The sequence below is a fragment of the Mastigoproctus giganteus genome, chromosome 8 (assembly GCF_048544385.1).
Source record: "Mastigoproctus giganteus isolate SK-2022 chromosome 8, ASM4854438v1, whole genome shotgun sequence".
In the NCBI taxonomy this organism is placed as follows: domain Eukaryota; kingdom Metazoa; phylum Arthropoda; class Arachnida; order Uropygi; family Thelyphonidae; genus Mastigoproctus; species Mastigoproctus giganteus.
The window spans coordinates 148,483,955-148,495,881 of NC_143582.1; positions in this window are offsets into that span (position 1 = coordinate 148,483,955).

The following is an 11,927-nucleotide window of genomic DNA, read 5'->3' on the forward strand; positions in this document are numbered from 1 at the left end:
GGCTATCAACTTCCACAACAAGGGATGGAAGTCTCTTCCACCAACCAACTACCCGCTGGCTAAAGGCAAATTTCCGCACAGCTATCCTACATCTGACTTTCCTGAATTTGAATTTATGCCCTCTCAGGTGATTATATGAGCAAGAGGAAGAATCCCATCAGCATTGAGCATGCTCAAACCATTCAAGGTTTTGTCCACCTCTATCAGATCACAACGCCGGTGAGTAGTCTCCAGACATTCTAATTTGCAAGACTTAAGGATTTCTTCGTAAGAGAAACCTTTATTCCATTCACTAATCTTGTTGCCCTTCTCTATACTCGTTCCAGAAGCTGTTCAGGCTTCTTGAAATAAGACCTCCAGACCTGTATAGTGTACTCAACGAGTGACCTGACCATTGCTTTATACAAGGGAATAATCACCGCCTTATCACTGCTAGAAAAATTCCTGTAAATCATTCACAAAACACCATGTGCTACTTTTGCAGCCTGTCTGCACTGCTCAGAAAACAACATATCTGCTTGCACAATTACCCCAAGATCCCTTTCATTCTCTACCACTGTCAGTGTAGTACCACAGATTTGAAACATTACTCTGGGGTTGTTTTTCCCATATGTAGCACTTTACATTTGTCAAGGTTAAACATCATTTGCCACCTCTCAGCCCATCTGCTGAACCTTTCCAGATCCTGTTGAAGCTGCATAGCGTCAGAAGTGACCTTAACTACCCTGCCAACTTTGTATCGTTTGCAAACTTGGACCTTAAGCTTGATATACCATCATGAATAAAATTTATAAACACCAATAACGTTAGTCCACGATGAGCGGTGTCCATTGATTACCACACTCTGTCTGCTCTCCCTCAACCATCCCTTTATCCATAGCAGCAATTTTCCCCCAATTTGTGCAGCAGTCTTACATATGCAACAGTATCAAAAGACTTTCTAAGATCCAAATATATATTAATATTATTCCCCGCATCCAGTTCTTTTCAGACTGCATCATTGTATCCAATCAAATTGGTCAGGCAAGACTTTCCCTTAAAAAACAATGCTGTGTCCGAGCTATAATTGAAGTCTTGTCTAGATGATCCTGCAATGCTTCTTTAACCAGTGCCTCCATTAATTTACCTGGAACAGAAGTTAAACTAACAGGTCTATAATTACTTGTGTCAGCCTTTGATCCTCCTTTGTGAATTGGGGTTACATTTGCACATCTCCAGTCTATGGGTACCTCCCCTGAGTCCAAAGAAGCTCTCATAATTATGGCTAGGGGTTTGCTTACTTCCTTTGCTGCCTCCTTTAATATAACTGGATAGATCCCATCCACCCCAGGTGCCTTTTTTATGTTTATCCTCAACAATCTCTCCTCCACTCTCCTCTCAGTTATTACAAAATCATCCAGCGTACTGCCGGTGTTTACTTTACCTACATCATTCTCCTACCTGAATAACTCCTCATGCGTGAATGTAGATGCAAAATACTCGTTTAGATTGTTAGCCACCTGAGCAGGATACTCAACTGTTGAACCATCAATATCCAGTGGACCAATCTGATTCATCCCTTTCCTTCTTGGGTTTAAATATGTAAAGAACTCTTTTCTGTTTTTCTTTGCATCCTTTGCCAAGGATTTTTCGTAGTCTGCCTTTACCTGCCTAATCTCCTTTGTGACTTGGTTACAGACTAGCTTATATCTGCCACAGGCTTCTGCGTCACCTGATAATTTATATGCATCCCATGCATTTTTCTTCTCTGTCACGAGTCTCATTAGTTCATTTGATAACCATTTAGGCCTAAACCTTGAACGATATTTCTTAATCGGTATATAAAGTCTAGTAGCTTCAACGATTAATTCTTTGAATGCTTCCCACTTAGAATTTACTGTTTGTAACATCGTCAGTTGATCCCACTGTACAGAACTTAAAAACTGTCTGAGACCACTGTACTCCCCTTTACGGAAGCAAAAACCCTTTCCTTTAACCCTGACGGTAGTTACCTCTTTGAGTTAATCCCACTTCAGCACACTGTGATCACTGCCACCTAGTGGTTCCTTTATCTGCAAATTCTTAATACACGAATGATCACTGCTGATAACCAGATCAAGAGTGTTACTTTCTCTGGTTGCCTCTCGAACATGCTGCTGCAGAAAACAATCATCCAATAAATCCACAAAAGTCTGACTAGTGTGTGAGTGACCAACCCACAAGTTCCAGTCAATATCTGGGAAGTTAAAATTCCCCATTATAAGACATTCTGATTTACTGGCCCACTCTATTTCCCTGTACAATATCTTATTATACTCATCAGAGTCATTAGGCCTATAGCACACTCCTACTCTCAATTTTGATTTCCCTATGCTTATGTCACACCAAACTGACTCGACACTGCCCTGTCCATCGATGTCGACTGCCTTCACTTCCTTGGACTTTATGTGTTTCTTAATTAATAGCATAACCCCTCCTCCCCTCCTGTCCTGTCTATCCTTTCTATACACATTGTATTCCCCAAATTCCAGTTCCGCATTACTTATATCTGTGTGACACTACGTCTCTGATATCCCAACAATATCTGCCTTTGATGCTTTGAGCAATACCTCAAATGCATCAAATTTGTTTACTAAACTCCTAGCATTGGTGTACACGCAAGTATACCTGCACCTGTTTCTATTCTTAGCTACCCTAACACAACCCATGTGTTTACTTGTACCGCAATGGCCCCAGCAGTCTCTGAAATACCATGCATCTTGTTTTTCAGGCTTCTGCTCATTCTAATAGAAGCAGTGCAAGAATCTCTTTCACCTCTGCCAGTGGCTACTGTTAATCTATTGGTCTTTGTCTCCTCCCAAGCTAGCAGTTTTCCGACCCACCTAAGACTGCCTCGATAGCATCAGCAAAAAGTCTTTCACAAATCATCAGCTGGTCCCACAGTCCACTCAGCTACGGAGGCCTTTGGTCCCACAGTATAGAATTTAAATACTGTCTCAGACCATCGTAGTCGCCTTTACGAAAGCAAAAACCCATCGCTTTACCCACGATGGCAGTTACCTCTTTGAGTAAATCGCACTTCACCACACTGTGATCACTGCCACCTAGTGGTTCCTTTATATGCAGATTCTAAATGCATGAATAGTCACTACTGATAATCAGGTCAAGAGTATTACTACCTGTAGTTGCCTCCCGAACATGCTGATGTAGAAACAATCATCCAATAAATTGGATGATTGTTTTTTGATTTTTAAAAACTGTAAAGGGAAATAGAGTGGGCCATTAAAATCACCCATTATAAGACTCTCTGATTTACTGGCCCACTCTATTTCCCTGTACAGTTTCTTATTATACTCATCAGAGTCATTAGGCCTATAGCACACTCCTACTCTCAATTTTGATCTTCAAATGCTTACGTCAAACCAAACTGACTCCACACTACACTGTCCGGCGATGTCGACTGGCTTTACTTCCTTGGATTTTATGTGTTTCTAAACTAATAGCATAACCCCTCCTTCCTGTCTATCCTTTCTGTACACATTGTACTGCCCAAATTCTACTTCTGTATTCCTTATATCTGTGTGACTCCACGATTCTGATATCCCAACAATATCTGCCTTTGATTTTTTGAGCAATACCCCAAATTCATCAAATTTATTTACCAAATTCCTAGCATTGTTGTACATTTGTTTGTCAAAAAGCATGATCAACATCAACTTGATACTGAACTTCTGTGAATGAAACTATATGGGTCTTGTTGCCTACTTTTAAGTCTATTGCACGTTCTGACGCTTCGTCACTGAGTAATATTCAAACACCCAAAACTCATCTCCAGTGGGGATACAGTTGAGGATACTAGGATTACCTTTACAAGTCTGGATTTCGTCCAGATTTGTGAAGATAATCCTAGCACAAATTTTTTACACACATCATTACAAAATCATACGATGTATACGAAATCATCAGCCATCAGAAAGATGGCTGAGGTTTTCTTATACATCGAAATTATCAGCCATCATTCCGAGGGTCAAAGAAGAATCACTTGACACAATATCCCGAACTTTTGGACCTCTGCCTTCATTTCGAGAGGTCGATTCAGGCACACTCCTTGGACCGTCGCAAACATTCTCACCGCTGTTTTTAACCACTTATATCATTCCAAACCATTACTGGTACGACTTAACATTACGTCACCATAAAAGTTTCAACATTGCATTAGTTTCTGTTGCAGAGAATACCAGTTTGAGGAAAAATTTGATATACTTACGTTGCTCGATTGTAAGATTCTGAGACGAAATGTTAACGCTGCCATCGAAAACCAGTTGTTATTTATAACCTGGGCTGTAGTGAAGGGTACAAGCAGGTATGCGCTGTATATCCTCTGGATTTTTTAAGTTCAGTAGCGTATACAGTCTCGTTTTTGAAACATTGAAATACGTCCTATACGGGTATTATTAATATCTATATTGCAGGGAGTGAATGGTTACATGATTGCCTGATGCAATAATACCCATAACAGCGACAATGCTAGGGGTTTAACATGAAATTACTATTACAGGTAAAATTACATAAAACATAAAACGTATAATTACATATTTTACATATAAAATTAATATTAACATAGGAAATGAAAGAACATGAAAAGCAATGAAAGGATGATGGCAGTCACTCGGCTGAAGGCCAAAGCTATTCCCTGATGATGCGTCTTCTGTACGATTTGTCCGCTATAAACTTTTAGTAGTCCACATCCATCTCCTGGACGTTGTGGAGCATCTCCATGGGCAGAAATCCATCCCTTATCCCGAGCCTCCACGCCACAGACTGCAAAGAGAGGGGAGGGTTCTTAAGGGTCTCTGGGGGATCCTCCAGTTGCACATCTGCCAAAGATTTGGCGTATTGACTTCACCCGCTATCATTTTAATTGACACGAGCAAGCGGAGGCCGAATATTCGTTTGGAGACTTTTCTGTATTTTAGATGTTGAATGATATCTGAAGTATGTTTGTGAGTGGTGGCATTTATGCTTGAAGAGGACCCACCGAAGAAGCCACTACTCATTGGATGCAATGGTTTTTAGCGTCGTTTGGGTTGTCGATGCCCGCATTTCTGAAACGTAGGTGATGACTGGCTTCAGAAATTGGTATTGGAGCGTGTACTCAGGCTCTGTGACATGAAGGAAGTAGTAGTAGTGGTAGTGGTAGTGGTAGTGGTTGTAGTAGTAGTAGCAATAGTAGTAGTAATAGTGGCATGTGATGCAGGAAAGCAAGTATGTGAGCTTATGCAGCATCAGCCAAAAAATAAAAAAATCACACCATTCCCTCAAAATGCCTGTCCAGTTCCTCCATAAATTTATTTAACCTATCAACTTCCACAATAACTGATGGAAGTTTGTTCCAGCAATTAAACACCCGGTGGCTAAAGGCAAATTTCCACACATCTACTTTATATCTGTTTTTTCTTAATTGGAATTTGTGCCCCTTAGGTTGATAATCTGAACAAGTGGAAGGATCCCATCAGAATTCAGAGTGATCAACCCATTCAATGCCTTATACACCTCAATCAGATCACCTCGCAGGTGCCTAGTCTCCAGCCACTGCAATTTGCAGAACTCAAGGTGTGGCCTGACCATTGCCTTATACTGAGGGACAATCACCTCCTTTTCGCTTCTAGCAAAATTCCTATATATCATTGAGAAAACCCCATGACTTGCCCTGGCAGCCTGTTGCATTGCTCAGAAAACTTCATAACTTACTGCACAATTACTCCCTGGTCTTTTTCATTTTCTACCACCTTAAGTGTAGTACCACACAGTTTCACTACTGAACTGATATATCTATGAATAATCCTGGACTCAGGACTTACATTCCTCCCACATTTGAAACACATGCAGACAAAGTTAAGGAACTATACTGCCTTGGTCGCCAGAGTTACGCGTCGGGATTGGGGCCTCAACTGCAGTACTCTCTTGCTGTTCTACAAAGCAGTATTTCTACCGGCGATTACATACGCCAGTAGAAATACTGCTTTGCATCACAGGGATATGGTATCTGAGAGCAAAAATAGGAGTAAACAGAAAGAAGCTCGAAACTATTCAAAGTTTTATCCTCCTCACCATTACCAGGGCCTGCCGTACTGTCAGCATCAGGTGCTGGCTGGCGCCCTTCCTTTGGACCTGGAGGTGATACGTTGCGGGCTCCTCTACCAATTATCAAAAGACACATCGGTGACGTTCATGGACTGCACCATTGATCCCACTAATAATTTGATTGCTGAAAAGAAGCTCTAAGCCTCCATTTACAGCGCAGATGTGGCAAGATAGATGGGCTAACTCTACTAAAGGAGATATCACTAGGAAATTTATTCCACATATCAACAAGGTATATCCCAAATCTCCTTCATGGTTCTCTCTCCCGGCCTGTACACAACTTTCATGCTAACTGGTCACGGAGCCATGAGAGCCAAACTCTCAAGTCTTGGAATTATTGATGATCCCCTCTGCCATTGTGGAGAGCTGGAGAGTTGGTCTCACCTAATGTATGACTGCCCTTTGTACGAGGACCTTCGCTGCATTCTGATTATCAGAATTAACTTCATTCCAAAAACCAGGAGCATTACTTGTTGGACAGCGACAGAGAGTACAAGGCCTTTTCGCAATACTGCCAGGAGCTCTTCACAAGAAGAAGAACCCTATCACTGGAACGAACGTACACCTGTTTAACTCGTCTTGCCCAAATGGACTGTCAACAACTACCATCGTTAGTGGGATGGGACCTCTGTTCCATGAACGAAAACACTGTTTTGGACCTTCCTGATTTAGACTCTTTACAAACTGTGATATTATGCAGCTCTGCTGAATCAGTTTCAAGCTGGACTGTCAATGACTACCATCATAAGTGGGATGGGACTTCTGTTCCATGAATGACAACACTGGTTTGGACCTTCCTGATTTAGACTCTTTACAAATTAAAAGGGGACCTCTGTTCCAGCAATGACAACACTGTTTTGCACCTTCCTGATTTAGACTCTTTTCATTGTGATATTATGCGGCTCTGCTGATCCAGTGATCAAATGGACTGAAGCCCTGAAACCGCCCCAAGGCAGACTGCAGTGTACATACATCTCTAATTTTGACTTAACAACAGGGACAAATCCGCAGTGAGACCCATACTAGTGACACAGTCTAGTGATAGCCACACTTGACGACCAGACCTTGAAAGAACTCCGAACTCGTAGTGACAAGTATACATCGGGCGGGACACATTACATAGAGTATCAAGTGTGACAGCCTTGCCAGACTCTGAAAACAAAGACAAGATGGGACAGGATCTTCGTCCCAGCTATGACACTATAAAGCACAGCTCAGCTACTGCCATTAAGCTTTCTTTCCCACACTCCCTTGCGTGGTTCTTTTTCTCCACCACCCACGCAGGGGGAGGTTACCCCTGGTTGCCTGTCCCCTCGCCATCCCTCTGGTGGGGCATGGGCCTGCTCCACTGATTTGGGGGTCATCTTCTCTATGGACCCCTATCTCTGTCTTTTCCTCCCAGCCTTCAGTCTCCCTCCCTCCTTCTCTAACTTATAACCAGTGTCTGAACCATCTCTAAATTGCCTAAGCCCTACACCCAAAAACTTAATAACAACATCAGTTACATAATCAGTAATCCTTTTGGCTGACCCCTATCTGTAACGTTTTTTTTTTTTTTTTTGGGTCCTAGCCACTGAAATCTCAGGAAATTAGGTGGCAGGACCTGCCAGAGTAAATAACTATAATACTGGTGTACCTGGTCTGCCTCCACGGGGCAGAGTGTGGACAACGTTGGAACCCATTAGCGGCCCAGTGGCTAAATGACCAGAGGAACAATGGTACATTTTTTAAAATTATTATTTTAGAGTTGCCCTTAATTAAATACATTAACCTGTATTTGTGTCTGTAAATTGCGTATATTCTATGGTCGATTTGCCTGTTTTGCTGGACGAAAAAACCCCAGTTACTGGGGAGAAAAACCTTGCTATTGTTCACAGGCTTTCCCGTTATAGTGTGTTCGCAGGATAACCTTTATCACCTAGTGATTAAGACAATCAACTACTACACTTACTCAACATTCAAGTGTATAAAATGGTTTCCGGACAGGCTCACTAACATTAGCATTCCAGGAGGCCTGGGCTTCAATCTGATCAACTAGCGATTTGGTTAGGACAAACTCTCTTATCCTCAAGATCTGCCCCTAGGCATTAAGGGCAAACTCGCGATATAGAGAGGCGCTGTGTTCTCCATTCTTTTCCCCCCTTTTCCAGTTGGCAGGGATTCTCTAGAGTGGCCACTTAACAATGGTTCCTTTACACGTTTGTATGTAATTAGAAAGAATGATCAGTATGCAAAATAATAACAAACAAGGTTTATTTAACATATATGTATACAGATGAGTACAATGTAACTGGTAAATAAGTTAGATTAATTGGTATATAATTGTTAAGTAAACTAACTGGATACAAGCAGTATCTTGCTTTAGCACTATTATAATTTTGTAACGTTCTTCATGTGACTTTTACACTAATTCTCTATTAAGTACAAAATTCTTTGTGTTTGTCATAACATAACCTTGTTTAAATACTAGAACAGGGAATTATATTAAATTAATAGTGTAATTAATATTTGACAATTAAATTAATAAGTTGCATTATCTATTAAACAGAATTCTAAGAAAATAATACAATTGTCGGGGTATATTTATATATATGAGGAGCGATGTCTTATAAATGCATTAAAACGTATGCAGGTACTAGGTTCGGCCTTTGGGTGATTTAATACAGTTCGTTATTAAACAATAAGGGTTGACTTACCCGAAAATATTCGGCACCTCGTCGGTGGTGGGGGGAATCTGTATCAGACATCAATATGGTTCTTTTCTCATCATTTCCCTAGTAATTATTAATTTACCTCTTCTTCACACAATGACAAAAATCGGCCAAAACTCTCACTGCTCTCTTCTTCCTGTCATGTCTTGCGCAAAGTTAACTGTGTGTGTGTTTTCTTATTTTTCCCCTTCTCAAATATATACATCTCTGCATCCCCTCTCTGAGCTCCCTAAGAATTGTTTTGTTCTCACGAGTCAACTATGGGGGGGATTAAATGGATATTGTACCATGCACGGAGTGTCGAAGGTAATATGTTTATAAAGGTCTCGTTACAAAAGATGTGCTGTGTCTTGTCCTGCTAATTTTCACTCGTATAACAATCTACTCTGTTCTTAGGACCTTGCGTGATCGATGCTCCCATTACACAGGAGAACAGGTGACATAACTGAGTGTAGTAGTACGGCGGCCGCAACCCTGGGGTGATTGAAAACGAAAGTAAAAGTTTGTAAGCTCCGTCGAAATGACGCTATTTCTTTGTTGTACAGACCGTGAAAAAGTATCAGGCACTATTAGGCAAAAATACTTCTTGCAAGTAAGCGAAAGGGCTGAAAAATGAAAATATTTTTCACACACCTTCCCCCTACGGGCAAGAAATTCTTGAGCGCAGAGAATTTCACAAGCTCAAAATTTCTCAAGTTTCTTTAAAAAATACGTGTAACATGAAATCTACTGGTGTGAAAAATGTAGTCACAGACATCCCTCCTCTTACAGAATTCGGATTGTTCTTCATTATGATAAATGGTACCCCAAAAAAAAGAAATGTGTCTACATATAATTTTCAAAATCTTCTGAGTCCTCTAATAACAAACAACGATAATTTTATGTAAATTTTCACATCCAACAATCCTACCTTGGTTGGGCCAACAACTTGGTTTCCACAGACCTTAAACAAAATCACACATTAGAAAGTAAATTTTCATAAGAGGAGTTAAGAGGTGTTTATCATATATGCAATGTTTATATTGTAATAATATTTATTTTATTAATTTATTTTCGTTTTTTTTTTTTTTTTTAACATATTGTTTTGATATCGTTGCACTGAATGTTCTCTACTAACTGGACAATTGAAGCACTGGAATACTGATAGGATTGTTCATTGTTGGTCAGGGAAAATACTGGAACTTCTTCTCAAAGAATTCTAGGGACAAAATTCTTTAATCGTATTATTGACTCGACACAATAGCATTACATGCAACAAAAAATCAAAGAATCAATATCTATTCTTGTTTTAACATACTTAGTATAATATGACACTAGATATACTATTCATTATGACAGTTAACAACTGAGACAACACAAATATTCAATACATTAGACATTCTTTTATAATGAATGCCTTGGTAAATATATGAAGTAAACAGCAAGAAAAATATTCTTCTAACACATGAACAGTTCTCACTTATTCTTATTTTTTTATTATTTATATATATATATTTTTAAAAGGAGACATACTAAGCATTAACCACTAAATGACTATATAATAATATAAATTCTCAGATATAATTGCAAATTATATATATTATTTGCAAGAAGAACAAAAAATCAAAGAATACATTGAATAAACACGGCTGCAAGTTCCAACTTATAACTTGCAAAGTTATAAGACTACAAATTGGACTGTAAAAATTTAGACAGTTACATTAACTGACCAATTGTATAGTTTAACAGTTCAGCATCTTCTGATGGTGCAACCATCATATGTGGGGAATATCTCACTAACTCTCCAGACAGAGAGAGTTCTTGGGTTCACAAATTCTTAAAGTTTAAGGCCACTGAGTACACTTGTTGGCTGTGAAGGCCATGTATGAGCATGAGAAAGACTAAATGTTCACTACAGTTCTGAATGGGAGAACCTTTTACATTCAGAAGAATTACAACCATCATGCACATAAAAACTGAGACATCCTGAAAAAATATCCTCAAAGCAACTGAACAAGAAGAGGTAAAATGTTAAGTGGATCTCATTTACTCTTTCTTTCTTCTTTCTGTTCAATTCGTTCAACTGATAGGTTCACAACCTTTATTCATCTTTTCACATTTTGTTTTGACTTGTAGGAGAGGGGATGAGGTCTCATGCCCTTTACCCTTCCTCTATACACTTTTCACTCACTTTTCTTGTACTTGTTCACTTTCCAAAACTGTCACCTCCTTATTTCCTTTCATTTCTTTTCAAAAAAATGGATTTTTCTCTTTATTTTCAAAACAGAACATACAAGTCACTCATGACAGATTAACAAGATTCCCATAAAAAGGAATTGGAAACCATCCTCTAAACTTGAAAAAATGAGCTCTGATCTGCTCAATCAGCACACGGTTTTAATCATCAGCTGTTTGGATTATCAAAGGCAAGAGCACAGGATCGATACTTCAACAGTTTGATTTCTCGTTCTTTTTTTTTTTTTGAAGTTGATATTGTCTAAATATGCATACTGTCTAAACCCTTTTTACTTTAATACAATATCACTTACCCTTTTAACATCATATGTAATAAAACTGAAATTAGTGGATATACTTCTTTTCAAAAAAATAATTATTTATGGAACTACTACTCTGATTTATATTGTTTCAAAACTTTAACTCAGGAAGAGGCTGAGTATTCTTTTCAAAATGGTACAAGGAAAGATTCTCTTATCTTCATCTAGAAATACGAGTGTTACTATTTCTTTAACTCTACTCTTCTCTTCGGAGGAACGACAAAACAAGCAGTGACTGTACGGAACCACCCGTCCTCAGGCCACTTATTTCATCCGATCTTCAAAAGAAAAAGCCTAAATATATATAGACATATTTATATTTTTCAGAATCTTTTCTCTTATAGTGAAATTTCAGTCATGCAATGAGAGAGAGAGAGAGAGAGAAAACAAAAGGAAACCAGGGATGCACCCAAAAGGCCCAAGTATCCACTGTAACCTTCCCCTCTACATTGGCCTATGATTGCAACATGTTTTGTGGGAAGAGGGTGATAATATAGGTTCCATAAGAAAATCTTTTCTTCAATGGTCAAATTTGAATAAGATTTCTAGTACTTATCTT